General features: G+C 30.0%; 1 pseudogene across 2 annotated transcripts; it reads left to right on the top strand.

Moving 5' to 3' along the window:
- The first annotated feature begins 6,596 nt into the window (after positions 1-6,596).
- Positions 6,597-8,383, top strand: LOC149218931 (NDR1/HIN1-like protein 1 pseudogene; annotated as a pseudogene). Of its 2 annotated transcripts, none has more exons than XR_016249200.1 (2): positions 6,597-7,058; positions 7,224-8,383. The product of XR_016249200.1 is annotated as an NDR1/HIN1-like protein 1 pseudogene, transcript variant X2 (transcript). The 2 variants fall into 2 exon arrangements; XR_016249199.1 differs by having other exon boundaries at positions 6,598-7,066.
- The last annotated feature ends 11,014 nt before the right edge of the window (positions 8,384-19,397 follow it).

The raw sequence follows: 19,397 nt of genomic DNA, 5'->3' as shown, positions 1-19,397 counted from the left end.
AGAAATGAAAAATCTCCAAATTACTATGCTCATGCAGGATAGCAAGTTGGATGAAATTCAACAACAGCTAAAGAAGCTTGTTCCCGCAACGAGAAACACAGAAACAACTCCTGAAATTATGGTAGATTAATCATTCTAGTTTGATCCAATGGTTTTCCTTGTTAGTTCTTTGAGAACAGTTTCTCCTTTTCCTGTTAATAGTTTTAATGTCGGTAGGGAATCAGATTAGTAATTTTGGTAGTGAGGTTTATTTGGCATGGATCTGCAGACTTATTCTTTTTTGTTACTGGACGGCTTATAAAAACTTAAGGTGGCCAACAGACCCAGTTTCCCTCCTGGGCGGGTTGAGGCTACCAAATGCTTGTATATGTTTCAACCTGGTTTTGATATAAATAGAAAAAGAAAGGTCCTACTCTAGCTTACAAAAAAAAAAGTTGTCTAGGCAAATGATGATGCACTTCTAGATGTTTTGTAAGCATTTGTTTCTCTTGAATTTATGCTTTACGACATTTCCATTGCAACATCTGGTGCAATTGCTAGTTTCTTTTAAATTCGTTTGTTGTGTTTAGATAGTGATTGGATGTTTTGTTAAGGTATTTTTAGATATTAAATTACTGGTTCTATTTCTAGCTGGAGTGTTTTTTGGCATGATCATGATATAGCCTCACCAATACCAAACTTACAAAACAGTTCACGATAAACAATAATCAATGCACTGTTAAAATACTCCTAAATAAATATTAAGTCACAGAGTTAATTCCCCAACCTATTCAAATACTAGTCTTAAATATAACCATTATATAACCTCACTATATATATTCCATAATAGTTATATATATATATATAATTTAATAAAAAATATCTCTATTTTATAAAATACTTAAAAAAATATTCCTATAATTATTTCCATTTTTTTTAAATTACCTTTATTTTATAGAATAAAAAGTATTCCTCATTCGTTCAAAGTTTTTCCACTCACACATTAGCACGGAGAAAACTTTCAACTAGGGAAAGAGAATATTGTGTATCTTTTTACAAAATTTATTGACTTTTATTTACAAATGTGATCCAAGGGTCATTTAAGAAAAGGGAAAATTAAGAAATAAAAGAGTGAAAGATCTAACAAATTTTTTTTTGGTTTATTCATATAATTCGCAAGTTTAACAAAACATGAAGGTGTTTATATGTTGAGTATATTATTTACAATGCTTAAAATTATTAGTATTCTGATTAAATAAATTAAATTTATTTATTGATTATATTTTTTCAAGGTAGTTTATTTTGAGTGGCTATTATATCTATAAGAAAATTTAAGTAGATTAACCCAAAGGATTTATCCGTTTGCTAAACTAGCAAGATCTAATCATAAAGACATTCAGGAGATCTTGTAATTTCCTGATAAACAAGGTACTTAACAATAAGAACTCAACCAATTAAGTTATCCCTTAGGGCTCATTTAGCGCGCGCACACACACACACACATATATATATTCTAAAAGAGATTTGGTCTTTCTCTACACTTGATGAATACAAAGTTAAAATGGATCTAAATTAATTTAATTATTAATTATAATTATTAATTTATATTTTTTATGTAATCTAATGAAAATATTTACATAACATTATATAATATATCAAATTTTCTTCTATACTAGATTAAAAAGTATTTCTACATGTAACATAAAAAACACTTTTATAATTTTTATACATCTATTTTTTAGTTTCAAAATAAAATTTGTATTATTTAATTTAACATTTAAATAAGCCATTACATTATATCATAAAGCCTTCCGACGGAGTGTCGTTATAGACTTGTTTAACATTAAATTTGTAAAAAAGCTTTTGAAATAAAATTGGAGTAAAGAGCTTTTAAAGTGAGCCACATCACTAAGTATTACACATTATTAAATAGTACAAGTTCTCAATGGTAATGACTTCGTTGTACTCCTACTTGATTTATAAATGAAGTTTATTTATGGTTAATGATAAATAAAGTGTCCACTTAAGAAGAAATAAACTGAAGTAATTAAAAAAATAGATTATAAAGATATTAAAAATTTAAGTAAATCAATCTTAATCCATCCAGAAAGACAATACATTATGACAATGGACAAATAAATAATAGGATAAAGCGAGTAAACAGTAGCAATAATAGCCAAAGAAACACATTGTCTAAAATAAAAACATATTCAGCACTTAAACGTATTTTATAGTGGGATTTCATTTTTATTAATGTACTTAGTTTTATATGTTTTAGATGTGTGGTGAGAATATTCGTATGTAAATTTTAAATGATTGATATAATTTCGAAATAATTATTATTATTAAGTTAATTTTGATTTTAGATGATTTGAGATTAAAAAATAAATAATAGTTATATAGTTATTAATTTGTTATTTGGAGTATAATAATTTTATTAAAATAATCAATTTAATTGTTATTAGAGAATTATAGGAAGATAAAGTTGTCAATAATTATATTGTGTAATTTAATATTTGAGCTAATAAAGAGGTTGGATAGCTTGCTTTAATGTATAAAAAATTATGCTAGGGAATTTGTGTAATTTTTTAATCGTTATTTGGGAATTCCAAATTTGTTATTTTTTTGGAGGATGGTCACTTTGTGGCCCAACTTTGTCAATTATAGTTGCAAAGTGTCTATACAAAGGAGGGAGGGTCTCTTATAGTGTTTCACTTCTTTCTATGAGGACCTTGAAGTTTGCATGTTTTGCATCTGTATTGCCCAGGTATGGAATCCACTACACGATATTTTTATTATTTTTAAAATATATGTGATTATGGTTAAATTATTAATTTAATTTTTATTAATAAATTATTTAGAATATATATCTGTCAATAAGGTTATCTTGGTGGTTAGGTAGAATACTTGTTATCTACCTGACCTAGGTTCATTTTTCTGCAAGTGACATGTTGATAAAAATATTATTATAATGACTTTGTGCCTAAAAATATCATTGTATTAACTCTCGCTCTCATCCTTAAAATTTAAAAAAAAAACACTTCCCTTAAAAATATATATATATAAATAAAATAAAATGATGATTTCCTTTTTTTTTATATATATATATATATAATGAGATCACATCATTCTTTATAATTAAAAACTTTATATTTGCCTATCATAGCCCTGTGATCGTAACGCTCATGAAAGGTTGTCAGAATTGAAGTGATAAGCAATAATGGAGGTATGTTTAGACACTTAGAATCGTTTTTGTTTGCGGTGTATGAACAATAGGACCATACCGTTGTAAGGTCATCTGAAATGAAATATTATTAAGCATAAAATTTTCAAAATTTATATGATAATTTTTCGTTGTTGGTCAACAATACAAAGAATTGTATTATCCTGAACAAGAATTTATAAAATTATATATATATATATGTTTTATATATATTTATTTTTGATATATATAATAAGGAAATGTATAAATATAATTTTTTAACAAACTGGATAGTTTTTAAAATATTTTATATTTTTATAGATAATTTTCATTTCAACTTCTTTTCATAAAATTTAAATATAAAATATTTTATATTTAAATAATATATCTAAAACCTCAAACCAATTATATAAAATATTTACCTTCTGTTATATAATTATTCACCATACATATATATATGATTTTTACGTATTCATTACCTACGTAATGATTTGCATCTTACTTTATTGGAATCGTTTGATACAGTAAATTTGTTGACCATAATATGTAGTGAGCAACTTTATACAAAAAGTTAATTCGTGAAGGTCTTAATCTTTCGTTTAATTTACGATTTTTTTTTTGCTTAATCATAGAATTACCCTGATATTCAATTTTCATGTGATCCCAAAAAAAAAAATAGATTGAAAAGGATTATTGATAGTTCTGCTGGATCGTTTTTTAATTGTATTATCTTTTTCATTTTAAAATTTAGTTGTTATCAAGACTATTGTATTTTGGTAAAGAATTTTGTAACTTTGTGATGATTATTTTCTTTAAATCTTGTTTGCTAATTATTTGTAGGTTTTCATTTTAACATTTAGTTGTTTATCAAGAATATTGTATTTTAGTAAAGAATTTTGTAATGTTGTGATGATTTTTTCCTTAATTTATTATAATTTTATTTCTATTTTTTTGATGCGTAACTTTGTTGGCTAATTATTTGTATAAGTTTTTTGATGTAATATATTTGAATAACTAACAAAAATTATAGTAGTTTTGTTTACAATTTTAGTTTTTGCATTTGTGATGTATTTGTGATGTAATGCATTTCAATAATTGGCAACGACAATAAAAATAATAGATGTTTTGATTTTAAGTGGTCATAATTTTATTATGTGTTTGAAATGTTTATTTGTCAAAATTCCAATTGTAAGAGACTAAAAATACATTTTATAATAGTGACAATGTGAAGATGAAACTTTAACATGCAAGGTTACTTAGCATTCAAGATGAAGTTAGGGTTTGAGTGTGATATTATATTGGACAATCGTGGGTTGTATGAAAAAGAAAGGTGCTTTGTAGTGACCACAAGTTTTTGTTTGTTACTCTATTTTTTATATCCTCCAACTTATTGGAAAGAGAAGTTTTTTATTAAGTTTTCATAATCTTTAGAAGAAGCCAAAATCATGAAAAGTGCATGGGAAGCCCCCCAAAAATGCGTTTGAAATGCAAGCCCCACAAATTGTCAATATTAAGACCAATTTTAGATGGCCCCAAACAACCACCTAGATCGTTGTTAATGTCGCACAAGGTTAGCCCCTTTACCAAACCATATAAAATAATTGGTGCAAAAATTGTTGGCTTCCTTAATGATCTATATGGCAATTGACTTTGTTAGTGCTCATGGAATGTTGATTTGGGGTGTGGAACAAAAGTGCACACATAGTACTATGTTGACATGCATGAGCACGCTGCAAAGGTGGACGCAGGTAAGCTACTAAAATGTGCATGTGTACGCTGAATCTTGGCACATATAGAATTATTTATGCCAATTTAATGCTATTTCTTTCACCCCATGATGAGCAACACACTTCAATATTGGCTATAAGGTTAACCTAACAAAATGACATTAACACAAGGAAATGGGTGGCATTGAATAATGTGACATTGTATAGTGTCAATTACCCATGATTGTGCTTATAGCTTAAGAGATATCAACGTGGGATAACCATTAACAAAAAACACCCACACTTTCACAAATGTTTGAATGAGTTTTTGGTTGAACTTAGAAGGTATTTTGAGAAATGTCCCAAATGAGCTTTTCACTAAGTTTAGAGGCTATCATTTCATCATGCAAAAATTGCAATTTGATCAATTTAGAAATGTGTTTTATGAATTTTTTGAGATCTCTAAATAATTGATAGCATAAAAATATGCGGCAACAAACGTTTTAGAATAAAAAATATGTTTTTTTGAATATGAATAAAATCTTGTCCACAAATTGTTGTGCACAAATCCATATACTATATAATAAATATTGTTTAACATACAAATCAAAACATAATATCAATATTATACATTACACATCAATTTTGATTATACTTAAACATCAATATTATAATACATCTCTACACACCAACATATAAATCTATCATAATCAATTACTCATCACTTAAATTGCTACCTATCCCATGAATGAGATTTATGATACTCCCAAATACACATCACTCAAATTCCTACCAATCAAATGAAATTTATCATAAAAATACCCATCACTAAAATTCCTATGAATGAGATTTATCATACTCCCCAAGAATAATACCTATTCACTGACTGAGATTTATCATAAAAATCCTATTCAATTACTAAGATTTATCATACTACCCAAAAATAAGGCATTTTGGTTGATGCCTCTAGAGCCCCATAAACAAGACAAAGCATATAAGCCACTCACTCTCCACTGAGTCAGGATTCGCTCCATGTTCCTCTTGATCCGAACCTGCTGCCAACTTTTTGTATGATCGCTTTTGGAATCATTATAATCATTCACAACACTAATACAAAGCTTTTCTAAAAGTATAATCATCAAAGTAAAGATTATTTTTACATAATAATTAAAGTAGAGATTATTTTTCATAATAATTAGGCAGGGAATATGTATCTCTCACCAACTTGCCTACGAGTGTATGTCTGCTGACATCATGGCAACGTGCCCCCACTACTAATACATAGAAATCACGAGAACGAAAATTACATGAAACAAGAGATGCGGTTCCCACCATGAAAAAGAAAAGATGCTTCGTGGCCATCTCACCTATAACTCCAAGCCGGCGGGCCCCATGCCTTTGCTTTACAAAAGGGCAAACCATGTGGGTCGGTGGTGAGCTCCAACCAGGCTCTCCCGGTGACCACTTTGTCTTTACCTAACTCGACCAGCCCACTGGATGAAGCAGCTTGACCAGGGTTTAATTCAAAACCGCGTATGGAAATGTAAAAGTAAAATGTTAAAAAACTTTAATCATGGTAAAATTAGACTTGAATTATGGTAAAAATTGGTTTGAGTAGTTGTTGAACCATAAAGGGTTTCCTGATTCGATTCAGGTTCCAAGAATGTAATTCCGTTACCTGTAACTCAATTTTATATTCGCATGGTGGATTCAGAGGAATGATCAGTAAATTGATAGAAGAAACAAAATCCTTTACCTTTTACTGAATTATTTTAAAATATAATTTGGAATGGGCGGAGCAGTCACGAAGAATTTGAGTGTGAATTGACTTCCTTTACACAGTGGTGTGATTTAGCTTTAATTTTCCGTTTCCAGAGAGTGTAGGGTTGAAGGAAGGACGTGGAATTCTTTTTAAATTCAGACAGCCGACACGCAGAGCCAGACAGTGGCGGGCGCGTTGGCCTGAGCTTTTCTTTCTTTGTTCTGCGACGCTGCAACGACCTGGAGCTAACGTTTCTCGTGTGTGGATTACAGAGTTTTGGCCAATCGGCTCTCGACATTAAAAAAATACAGTACGGTACAGTAAGCCTTCGACCTGAAACGGACGATTCTCGGATCGGGCGGCTTCTGTTGCAGCTTCGACCGCCAGTACGCTAGCCGAAGGTTCCAAGGTTCCAAGGTTCGTCCAACCTTCCGTGATCCTGTCCTTTTTATATTGCAGTAGCCCTAGTATTTTTGCTCAGATCAGATCCATTCGTTTCGATTTGGCCTCTGTTTCTGCTGAGCGTCAGAATTTCTGGCATCGCACTGCTAATTGTAGGGCTGATTTGATTCAGAATTTTGTCTCGAGGAGAGAATTAAGGGCGCCAAGATTCAGACATGTCAGGGAAAGGGGGCAACAAGGACTGCGGCAACCATTCAAGGCCGTTCTTTTTCGGACCGGCGAGGCCCATCCGGAGATGTATGGGTTCTCTGTGCGTGCTCGTCATCATCGCGCTCCTGGTGATCCTGATCGTCTTCCTGGTTCTGCACCCGCGCAAGCCACGATTCTATGTTCAGGACGCTACGGTGCGCGAGCTGAATCTCACCAATGGGGTGCTCACCACGATGGTCCAGTTCTCCATCGTCTCGCACAACCCGAATGACAGGATCGGTGTCTACTACGACAGCCTCAGCGCCTACGCCACTTACGAGGGGCAGCAGATAACGCCCCCCTGCTCGTTGACCCCTTTCTACCAGGGCGACGACGATTACGACGTGCTGTCTCCGGTTTTAACCGGGATCAACGTTGCCCTGGCGCCCTTCGTGGCCGATCATCTGAACTACGAGAAGCAGAACCACTTGCTGAGCTTGACTCTGAAGATGTACGGGAGGATCCGCTGGAAGGTGGGCACCTGGACATCTGGGCATTATCATTTGAATGTCAATTGCTTTGCTATCATGGGAATGGTTAACACCGGCAATGGACAAGTTCCTCTTCAGCCCGGCACCAGATGCGATGTGGAGGTCTGAATGTGAGTTTTTATAGGTTAAATTAAATTATATCAGAATTTCATGGTACAGTAGGGTAGTCACTATGTTTCAGGTTTTATTTGAATAATTTGAGCAACCCCTTTCTCCATTCAATAAAATTTCTTCTCTATGTATGGTCTACTTTAGTTTTTCTGCAGAGACTCTGGACTGGAATATGAATTTTACCAGTCAGAGCTCAACAGCCCCACCTTACCGAATTGGGAAGTAAGGAAGGAATGGGCTTCAGAGCTATAGTGTTTAGGTTCAGGGCAAATAATGGCTGCTGAGGAGAAAATAACTCTTCATTTTCTGAACTTTTAGTTGGGCTGCCTTAGATGTAATATTCAACTTCTTAGCTTTTCACTCCATGGCTCCGTTGATTCTCAAGCCGTAAATGGTGTGAGGGATGTCTATTATTTCTTCCATATGCCATTACTCTGTAAATATCCCAAAGTTCTAATAATGACAATAATATTAAGAGGTATATGCCCCAAGTTTTCAATGATTTTAATGATGTTAAGGGTTTCAAAGTCTAAATTTTAATATGGACAATGATGATGATTTTGAAGTTAATTTTAATTTAAGAGGTATATGTCCCAAGTTTTCAATGGTTTTAATGATGTTAAGGGTTTCAAAGTCTAAATTTTAATATGGACGATGATGATGATTTTGAAGTTAATTTTAATTTACTGTTATTTATATATTAAAATGTTTTTTAATATATTGCATTATATTTGTTTTGAAAATTAAGTTTATTATTTTTATAAATGGAATATTATTTATTTATTTATTTTCTTTTATATTTAAATATTTCAAAATAAATAATATAAATTTATTAATTCTTTTATATTTAAATATTTCAAAATAAATAATATAAATTTATTAATTTTATAGTTTAGAACTAAACTGAATTTTTATTTAATATATTTTTATATTAAAACATTACAAAAATATATATATGTGTGGGTATGTATGTCATTATATCCATTTATGTCTCCGCATGTTTTGGCAAATAAGTGGGAAAAGAGCTTAAGAAATGAGAAAAAACTAAAGTAATTATAATTTGACACCTTCATTCTAAAGATGCAAGCTTGTTTATTATGCAACTTGATAATCCACCTATGCATAATATTTAAAAAGGATTTGATCTTGGGTTTTATATAGGTTTGGGAGTTGTTTTTTTTCTTGGTTTGTCTCGACTTTTCTTGGTTTGGTTTGGTTTAGTTTAGCTTAGCTTTGTTATTGGCTTTAACTCCAGTAAAATATTTTTGGTGATGTTTCTCCTAGTTTGATTAAGGTAACCTCACTTTGAATTTGATTCTATTAATCTTCTTCATGACTTGTGATTTTCTCCTCTCTTATTATGGTTTCCTCTTCCATGGGTGGTTTTATTGTGCTCTTTATATGGCTCCCCATCTTAACTTTTTCTCATTGTTAGGAGTGTTTTTAGTGATTTTGGGTTGCTTGGGTTTTCATCCAAGCCTATGGGAAGCTTAACTAAGGCTTGGAAAATGAAGCCTAAGTAAGAGGTTATAGGCAAAAATAATTGCCTATGGGCTAAAATTTAAGGGAAAGAGCTTGCAAGAAAATGACTAAAGCCAAGGCTAAGGTCAGGGTTATAACTAATAGGTATCATCAATCCTCCTTCAAGCTTAATAAAAAAGAATTTGAATGCATTGAAAATGTGGTTAGACAAAAAAGGAAGTGCACCCCTATGACATTTTGAATTAAATACCTAATATAAGGTTCCCTCAAATCAAGGACACCAAGTACATGAAATTGGTAAGTTGTACTTAATAAATTCTTTATTTCCCAAATTGTTGAAGGAAAAAGACAATAACAAGAATAAATTTTAACCAAGTTAAATCAAATGGGCAAAAAATATGAAGTCATGTTCAAAGCCATCTAGAGAATAGAAGTTATTATAAAGTACCAAGATGATGAAGGACAAGCTCATAACAACTATGCTAGGTCTTCTTGCAAGTTTATTTTATGATTAGCATTGACTATATGTATTTGATGTTATTTTCAAACTTTATTGGAATCCTCTCCAATGAGAGAACATATTTTCAACAATGTTTTTAGAAATGTTGATGTTTGTTTACTAATTACACAAAAGTAACAATATATTTTAAGTATAATATTGATAGAGGAATAGCTACACAAGATAAAAAAATGGTAAACAAGTATCATAAAATAGTAAGGCAATCAAAACATGTTGCAATTATTAAGTTCTGAAAGTGAAAAAATGGATCTTAATGAAACAATGAACACTAGAGCAATTTCAAATGCCATAAATTTTCATTAATATATCAATAAGAAGTAGAAAACCAAATAACTTTATTCATTAATCCTTTGTCATATAAAATCAAAATTTAGTTATTGAAAACATTTCAATTTTATACGACCTGATTTATAAAAATCATTGAAAAAAACACCCTTTTCTTAACCTAAATTAATCACAATTTTTCCATCCAATAAACAAACGAGAATTCCTATTTCCGACCCTATTACAAAATAAATGCCCCTGACATGGGCCCGATATAACACCATATAACACGCCGCGCGGTGATGAAAGAGAAAAAAAACCCACGGTGTGTTATATAGAGAAAAAAAACCCACGGTGTGTTATATAGTGTTATATCTCGGCCATGTCAGGGACATTTATTTTGCAATAGGATCATAAATAAGAATAGCTTATAAACAAATTAGCTAAAAAAAATCAATAAAAGTAATACCATAAAAAGCGGAAGGGATCTGTTTTATTCTTTCTTTTTGCCATCACTTTGTATATATCCTAACCCTTACTTTCGGCATCCTCTAAAGGAGAAAGGCGTACAGGCTTTAGCATCTCATACGAATGGTGTAGAATGTCCACGATTGCCAAAATTACACGTGGACGGCTCTTAGTTTTTATAAATAAAAGAGAAATTTTCAATTAGACTTTGTGAGTGGTCGGGAATGAATGTGCGTTATTATTTATTATTTAATGTTGTGATTGTGATCCGAAATGAATGTTTGCTTTTTATTTGCGGTGGATATTTATGTGTGTTTCCAATTCATATTTAATATTTTAACAATAAATAAATAAGTATTAAAATTTTATTTACGTAAAGTATTGACGTGATAATATTAAACGACAAATTTGTAAAACTCTGAAGGACTTTACAACTGTGAAGATTATTAAAATAATTTACATAAAGAACTTTAGATTTGTGAAATTATTAAAATAAATTTGTATTTAACTTTAGTGTTGTTAGGTCAACATAAATTAATGAAACGCGGATGGCACGTTTCTGAAGTACATTGTCATGCATAACGGAATCATTTAAAATGTAATAATATGACCAAATCAAGTTCACTCCCTATAAGACCATAAACTTTTTTAATATTTTTTTTCCCTTATGGATGTGCCAAAGTTTACGTGTATATTAATTCGAATTAAATCACATTGATGAAACTTTTCGATTGGACTGAGATACTGCTGTACGAAAATCTTATATAATATTGTATAGGTGCAGCTTCGATCTAGGATTTTCTTTAATATTATAATTTTTATTTTTGGAAAAAGTTAACATAAATTTAAAATCTGGTGAAATTTTTTTAGATTTAATGAAATTGGAGATATTATACCATTGTAATTTATTTTTATTATATAAAATAAGAATATTAATAATTTATAGATAAATAATAATATAATAAATTTAATACCGAAATATATAAAACAAATTTAATAATCAATAAACAAATAATGTGTTAGTGACATATACTTTAATTAATGGATGGACTAATTACAAATCATAAGTAATCTACATATTGATATAAGAGATGAGTTAAAAAGGAGCTTGTAATATCTATGATATTATATAAAGATTTTGATATCTTTAACATTATACGAAATGTAAGCACAAAGTCATCATTAAAACATATATTTGATATTTTTGGCATTATATGGATGATGATGACAAAGTCATAATCAAAGTATAAATTTATTATCAAACCATTAACTTCACTCTTGATAGTATCTCTATCTCACTTTTGGTGGGATGTGACTCTTAATTGTTTTTAGTGGTCCATTTGAATTGGACATATATTTGAGATTTTCAAAGTTTTTTGGTTTATTTGGTTACATTCACACTTGCTCATTATAAACAAAATAATGTGTTATTTGCTTTGCTTAAAAATATTAAACTTGAAAGTATTTTTTCGTAGTATTTCATAAATAAATTTAAATTTAATATTTGTATTTTAGAATGGAGGTTTTTGTGGTTCATTATTTGGATAATTTTTATTTTTTAAATAATATTTTTTCTTTTGTGAGTTTGGTGGGACTACATCTTTATCATGTCCAATATATCACTTCGATCTAGGTGGGGAATTGAACTGGTAACTTCACATCAAGGAGTGCCTTAATAGAGCACCCTATCACCATCTAGCTAAGACCTCATGGACTTTTTAAAATACTGTTTAAGAAAAAAAAATTAATAAACAATAAACAAATAATGTGCTAGTGACATATACCTTAATCAATGTAATCAATAGATGAACTAATTACAAATCATAAGTAATCTAGATATTGATATAAGAGATGAGTTAAAAAGGAGTTTGTAATATCTTTGATATTACATGAAGATTTTGATATCTTTAACATTATATGAAATATGAGCACAAAGTCATCATTAAAACATATATTTGATATTTTGGCATTATATGAATGATGATGACAAATTCATAATCAAAGTATAAATTTATTATCAAATCATTGATGTCACTCTGGATAGTATCTCTATCTCACTGTTGGTGGGATGTGACTCTTGGTTGCTTTTAGTAGATTTGAGACTTTCAAAGTTTCTTGGTTTATTTGGTTACATTCAATCAGACATAGATTTGAGATTTTCAAAGTTTCTTGGTTTATTTGGTTACATTCATAGTTACTCATTATAAACAAAATAATGTGTTATTTGCTTTGCTTTGCTTAAAAATATTAAAATTGAAAGTATTTTTTTCTTAGTATTTCATAAATAAATTTAAATTTAATATTTGTATTTTAGAATGGAGGTTTTTGTGGTTTATTATTTGGATAATTTTTTTTTTAAATAATATTTTTTCTTTTGTGAGCTTGGTGGGACTACATCTTCATCATGTCCAATATATCACTTCAATCTAGGTGGGGAATTCAACCCGTAACTTCACATCAAGGAGTGTCTTAATAGAGCACCCTATCACCATCTATCTAAGACCTCATGGATTTTTTAAAATAATGTTTAAGAAAAAAAATTGATAATCAATAAACAAATACTGTGTTAGTGACATATACCTTAATCAATGTAATCAATAGATGAACTAATTACAAATCATAAGTAATCTAGATATTGATATAAGAGATGAGTTAAAAAGGAGTTTGTAATATCTTTGATATTACATGAAGATTTTGATATCTTTAACATTATATGAAATATGAGCACAAAGTCATCATTAAAACATATATTTGATATTTTTGGCACTATATGGATGATGATGACAAAGTCATAATCAAAGTATAAATTTATTATCAAATCATTGATCTCATTCTGGATAGTATCTCTATCTCACTCTTGGTGGGATGTGACTCTAGGTTGTTTTTAGTGGTCCTCATTTGAATTGGACATAGATTTGAGATTTTCAAAGTTTCTTGGTTTATTTGGTTACATTCACAGTGGCTCATTGTAAACAAAATAATGTGTTATTTGCTTTGCTTAAAAATATTAAAATTGAAAGTATTTTTTTCTTAGTATTTCATAAATAAATTTAAATTTAATATTTGTATTTTAAAATGGAGGTTTTTGTGGTTCATTATTTGGATTTTTTTTTTTTTTTTTAAATAATATCTTTTCTTTTGTGAGCTTGGTGGGACTACATCTTCATCATATCCAATATATCATTTCGATCTAGGTGGGGAATTGAACCAGTAACTTCACATCAAGGAGTGCCTTAATAGAGCACCCTATCACCATTTATCTAAGATCTCATGGACTTTTTAAAATAATATTTAAGAAAAAATAATTAATAATCAATAAACAAATAATGTGTTAATGACATATACCTTAATCAATGTAATCAATAGATGAATTAATTACAAATCATAAGTAATCTAGATATTGATATAAGAGATGAGTTAAAAAGGAGTTTGTAATATCTTTGATATTACATGAAGATTTTGATATATTTAACATTATATGAAATATGAGCACAAAGTCATCATTAAAACATATATTTGATATTTTTGGCACTATATGGATGATGATGACAAAGTCATAATCAAAGTATAAATTTATTATCAAACCATTGATCTCACTTTGGATAGTATCTCTATCTCACTCTTGGTGGGATGTGACTCTTGGTTGTTTTTAGTGGCCCTGATTTGAATTGGACATAGATTTGAGATTTTCAAAGTTTCTTGGTTTATTTGGTTACATTCAATCAGACATAGATTTGAGATTTTCAAAGTTTCTTAGTTTATTTGGTTACATTCACAGTTGCTCATTATACACAAAATAATGTGTTATTTGCTTTGCTTAAAAATATTAAAATTTAAAGTATTTTTTTCTTAGTATTTCATAAATAAGTTTAAATTTAATATTCATATTTTAAAATGGAGGTTTTTGTGGTTCATTATTTGGATAATTTTTTTTTTAATAATATGTTTTCTTTTGTGAGCTTGGTGGTACTACATCTTCATCATGTCCAATATATCACTTCGATCTAGGTGGGGAATTGAACCGGTAACTTCACATCAAGGAGTGCCTTAATAGAGCACCCTATCACCATCTATCTAAGACCTCATGGAATTTTAAAAATAATATTTAAGAAAAAAATTATTAATCAATAAACAACTAATGTGTTAGTGACATATACCTTAATCAATGTAATCAATGGATGAACTAATTACAAATCATAAGTAATCTTGATATTGATATAAGAGATGAGTTAAAAAGGAGTTTGTAATATCTTTGATATTACATGAAGATTTTGATATTTTTAACATTATATGAAATATGAACACAAGGTCATCATTAAAACATATATTTGATATTTTTGGCACTATATGGATGATGATGACAAAGCTATAATTAAAATATAAATTTATTATCAAACCATTGCTCTCACTTGGATAGTATCTCTATCTCACTCTTAGTGGGATGTGACTCTTCGTTGTTTATAGTGGTCCTGATTTGAATTGGATATAGATTTGAGTTTTTCAAAGTTTCCTGGTTTATTTGGTTACATTCAGAGTTGTTCATTATAAACAAAATAATGTATTATTTGCTTTGCTTAAAAATATTAAAATTGAAAGAATTTTTTCTTAGTATTTTATAAATAAATTTAAATTTAATATTTGTATTTCAGACTAGAGGTTTTTGTGGTTCATTATTTGGATAATCTTTTTTTTTTAAATAATATCTTTTTTTTTTGTGAACTTGGTGGGATTACATCTTCATCATGTCCAATATATCACTTCGATCTAGGTGGGGAATTAAACTGGTAACTTCACATCAAAGAGTGCCTTAATAGAGCACCCTATCACCATCTATCTAAGACCTCATAGACTTGGGTTTTTCCGGTCAAATTTCTGTAAAATCCGATAGGTATTTATTGAAATCACAAGCTTGATGGACAATCCCATGCAATCGAAGTACCTTACAGGTTTTCCACGATGCTGAATCCATATATACAATCAAAAAAATAGTTTAAATAACACAAATGAAGAATTCACCTCAAAAATTTACATTAGATTCAAGTACCTAAAAATTCAAAAAATCACACTAAAGACAACTCCAATTATAATTATATATATATTTTAATTTAATATTTATTATTTATAATTTTTTTTAATATATATTTATAATTTTTAAATCTATTTTATATTAACAAATATTATTTATTTTAAAATTTAATTTGATTTAAAAAATATTCTATAATTAAAAAAAAATAAAAATGAAAATCTAAATATAAAAGAGATGGTTTAAATTTCAAAATTTCATCTAATATTACGAATTGGTTAAATTTCAACCTAGCATTTACATGTAAAAAATTTAGGGAGCACACTGTGTATAGTTCATATAGATAAAACTTGGACAATGATCAACATGGGCAACTAAAACGTTTCAATATAGAAAATATTGACACGTGATTAGACGAAACATATTTCTAAGTTATTTCTTATTAATTCTTTTTAATATCAATAACTCCTTTAAGTTTTGGGATGTCGAAACCTTTTTTTAATTTTAGATTTTTCTTGGCATTCATAAATTTGCATATTAGTTCCCTTTCCCATTGCATTAGATCTGTTTGCTTAATAGGTAAACACATGAAAATGGAGGGATAATATTTATTTATTTTTATAAATGAAAATTGTAATTTTTTTTCACTTTCAAATTTTATATATACATATATTTTTTTCAGAATTTTATTTTAAGATAAAAAAATTATTTAAAAAAATGATTATATATATATTGTAAGTTTGATAACATTGATGTTATATCATGGTCAAGTTCAAGAATAACATTTTAATAAGATAGGGTTGAACCACTGATTTGGAGTGTCTTAATAACTTATAAGATCACCATTTATCCAAGACCATTTGAACATCTCTATATTTATATTAAAAGAAAAGAAATAATTATCTTATCTCTATATTTATATTAAAAAAAATATTATAAATATAAAGTGGGTTAAAGAATGCTTATTAAACACATATTTTAAAAGTTTCCCTAAAGATAATAAATAATCTATATGGACATCTCCTTTTTTAAGAGTTAGATATTCATTTTAGAAAAAGATATTTTTCCAATCTACATAGATTGTAGGAGAACATTTACTATGATATTTTAAATTTAAGTAATTTTCTTGCTAGTTTTTTTTTGTTGATTAACCCAAAGAAATCTGAACTTTGAATCTCATTGTTTATATAGTACTTTATAGCATAACAATAGCTGATTAAAATCTCCTTATTGATAATAACATTTTTTTATTATTTATCAAAATAAAATAAAACAAAAGAATTATTGTTTTGAGAAATAAATGTTGACACAAATATTCTATTTCATGTAATCATTATTAAAAATATTACAATACTCCTTTGAAGAGGATAGTTCAAGCACTGCATTGCGATTTTTTTTTTTTTTTATAGTTCAAAGCAATTCATTGTGATATTAATTATATATATATATATATATATATATATATATATATATATATATATATTTGATAATATTGTATTGTCATTATAAGTTATTGGGAGAATAGTAAATTTGCCGAGACGACGTGGTTGAATCTCAAAAAATGATATCTAAAATAAAAATTCCTAGTAAAAATTAATATTTTTTATATCATTACATATTAAAATTCGAAGACGAATCCTTTTTTTTTGGTAGGTAAGCACCGACAGCGGATTTGAACCAGTGACCTATCGCAAGGAGTGCCTTAACAGTGCACCCATTCACCGTCAATCCAAAGCCCCGTGGGCAAAGATGAATCCATTAGTAGCAAGGCAATAGATGATATTAAAAAATGCCAAGGCTTTCAATTGTTAAAGTTATTAGTTCTTATTTTTTTTTCAAACTATGGTATTGTTTATAAACAAAAACTCTTTTCTGGATAAATATTTCATTCGAGAGTTTGTTTTATATCATTACTCACATTTTTGTCTACAAATACATGAAGTTTGAGTTAAAATTAAACTCTCAATTAGGAGTTTAAATTAACGATCTAAAACCCTTGGTCGAGAATTTAATTCAGACACATATTAAAAATATTTCAAGGAAATGAAATATAAATAATCTAAAAATCCATTCCAGAGTTATATATATATTTTTACAGAAACGGGTAGTGGATATATTAGAAACTTGGCCTTAATGCCAAAGAGCAGATTACAAAGGATGAGTCTAAAACGATAAGTGCCAAACAACCTTGCAAGACCGTGACATTTATGATTAGCTCACATCTTTTCTTAGCTGCAACTATGTGATCAATTTCAGAGATTTTCCCAAGCTTGTGGGTACAAACAAACTGATTTAACAGAAAGAAATAAAACATGACAATGTTCTAAATTAAGGGATTGGTTCCCATATTTCCTGTCCGCCTCTGAGCAGAGCACCAGCTGTAAGAAGGGCTGCTTTGTTAGCTTCAGTGTCCGCCTCCTTATTATTGGCTCTCAACACATGATAGAAATTTAAATTCTGGAAAGAGTCACCAAGGTCTGAAATTCTATGAATCAGCCTTGCTAGCCTTAGGTCCTTTGGCTTAGATCGTGTCACCATAGTGTTAATAATAACCTGAGAGTCTCCAATAACATTAACCTCCCTGATGTTCAGCTCTTTCAGCATCTTGAGTCCTTGAAAAAGAGCCAAAGCCTCTGCTTGGATGCTGGAAGCGATGCCCAAGCCCCAGGCGAAACTGTGAATCCTAAAACCATCTGGGTTTAAAATAACTCCTCCAGCACCAGCTCTTCCAGGATTGCCCTTAGCAGCCCCATCAAAAAATAGAGAGTGCCTCTGATGGTTTGCAATCCATCCCTGGAGCTCGTTTGCTGTAGCCCTTATTTGCCAAGCTTTTGGGAGGGAGATACTCTTTACCAATTTTTGGAACTGTAGGTCGAGAGAAGAGCCCCAATTTTTATCTTGCTGGGTGAGATTTAAATCATCTTTATAGTCTCTCAGGCACTCTTTTAACTGGCATTTAATTTTAACTGTCACTAGCTTGACATCCTGCTCGCAATTTCTGAAAATCCTTTTGTTTCGTTCAAGCCAGATCTGCCAGCAGGTAATTTTAGGGAGAATAAACCAAGCAGCTCTAATAATTTTGTTTTTTGGAGGAGGACCAGGGTACCTTTGCAGCCATTTGTCAAAAAAATCAGCAGTGGAGGAAGGCAACTCGAAGCTGGGACTCAAAGTATTCAATAGCGCGGACCAGATTTGCAAAGTAAAGGAACATTCTAGCATCAAATGTGAAACGCTTTCCTGATTTACCTTGCAAAGTCTACACCTTGAAGGGCCGTGGAAGCCACACTTCTGCAGATTATCGTCAGTCAAGATTTTGGAATGGCATAACAGCCAATTGAAAAAATCAATTTTTGGCAGAGAGGGGTGGTACCAAATCCCTTTCCAAGGCTCTGGATTCATGGTCACATGGGGGCGCTTGCACAACTTGGCATATCCCTTAGCAACGAAATAACCACCAACCTGCACACCCCAACCTCTAGAATCCCTGCTTCGCATTCGCGATGGAGCCAATCTGTGGAGCTTGGAGAGCAGTTCCTTGCGTTCTATAGCCAAATCTGAGAGCGTTTCAATTTTCTAGCCAACCCAACGTGAATCGTGCTAGGCTAAGATATCCCACAGGGAACACATTCCAGCATTGTTCATCCAACTGCGCAGCGCTTGGAGAGAGGGACAGTCTCCTAGCAGCTCATTGCTCATAATTCTGTTTGTCCAAAGGTTGATCCTTTTTCCATTACTAGG

Source organism: Pinus tabuliformis, chromosome Q (genome assembly GCF_031772625.1).
Source record: "Pinus tabuliformis cultivar Carrire ecotype Pingquan chromosome Q, CPIR1, whole genome shotgun sequence".
Lineage (NCBI taxonomy): Eukaryota > Viridiplantae > Streptophyta > Pinopsida > Pinales > Pinaceae > Pinus > Pinus tabuliformis.
Note: the sequence above shows the minus strand (reverse complement) of the source record. Positions and strands in the feature narration are given on the sequence as shown.